This window comes from Microtus pennsylvanicus, chromosome 22 (genome assembly GCF_037038515.1).
Source record: "Microtus pennsylvanicus isolate mMicPen1 chromosome 22, mMicPen1.hap1, whole genome shotgun sequence".
Taxonomy (NCBI): Eukaryota; Metazoa; Chordata; class Mammalia; order Rodentia; family Cricetidae; genus Microtus; species Microtus pennsylvanicus.
Window position 1 is genome coordinate 35,970,791 of NC_134600.1, and position 1,302 is coordinate 35,972,092.

A 1,302-nucleotide genomic window follows, 5' to 3' on the forward strand; every position below is an offset into this window, starting at 1 on the left:
CTGGATGCTTTATTAGCAGTTTGGAACTAAATACCGATTCTTAGCCAAACAAGGCAAATGAATCAAAGAATCCAAAAAGTGGATAGATAATGCATCATCGTAGTTGCGAGAGTTCCCAAGTCCCTATATTTGTGTCACGGTTCTTACCTCCCAGCCCCATAAAGGGCATCAGGACACAGCCTTACACTCTGACTGCCACAAACTAGGGACCAGCCTGGTCTACAGAGTAACTACAGGCTAACCTAGACTATAAAACGAGATTGTGTCTCAAAAAGCAACAGCAAATATGAAGTAGCAAAACAACAAATACCTACATTTTCCTTCAAAGTATGTATTTTTAAAAACATCTGTCTGTGGTAGTGGTGGTGACAGCGGCGGTGCCTTTAATCCCAGCACTCAGAAGACAGAGGCAAGAGGATACTGAGTCTCAGGACAGCCAGGGCTAGTGAAACCCTCTTGGGAAAGAAAACTAAAGCTGTATACTTCTGCCTCTGCCTAACAAAATCCGAGATTCCTGTAATTCATTAAAATTTAAAGAATGAATTTGCCCTGATGTTAAAAAAAAGTCAATTTCCTCAACTTACTACAGTTTTGAAAGCAGATGGATGGTTTAAAATTTGATTTGTACTGCCATCTAGTGACATATTTCAATAAAATGTTTTGTTTTGTTTTTTAGATTTGGCTTTATTTTTTGAGACATATTCTTAATTCTAGGCTGGCCTTAAATTCACAATAATTCCTACTGTCTCTGCCTCCAAGATTAAATAAAAATTTTAACACACCGCATTTAGGCTACCCTTAAGAACAGCAAAACATTGCATTTTAAACAGCAGGTTTATAGTATGGAAGTCTCCCAAAGAACTAAAAAATAGAACTAGCTACACCATTCTTGAGTACGGCTCAAAGAACTCCGAGTCCTCCCAGAAACTCACTGTGCGTCCACGTTCACGACTGCACTAAGTCACGAGAGCTCAGCAATGGAAACAGTCTCAATGTCCATTAACAGACGGATGGATAATGAAAACGTGATGCATATACACTGTGGAATTTTAGTCACCCATAAAGAAAAATGGAATCGTGACATTTATAGAAAAATGGAGGGAGCTTACTAATGTGCTAAAAGAAGTACTACAGATTCAAAAATACAAATACTGAACATTTTTCTCATATGTAGGTTTTAATTATATATGCATGTTATAAATACATGCACAACTCTCAAGAGAGCAGGTCCTGCACCTCACCTGGGCAGCACAATAAAGCCATCCCCATTGGCAGAGGTGTGGGTGAGCCAGCCCCAAAGTT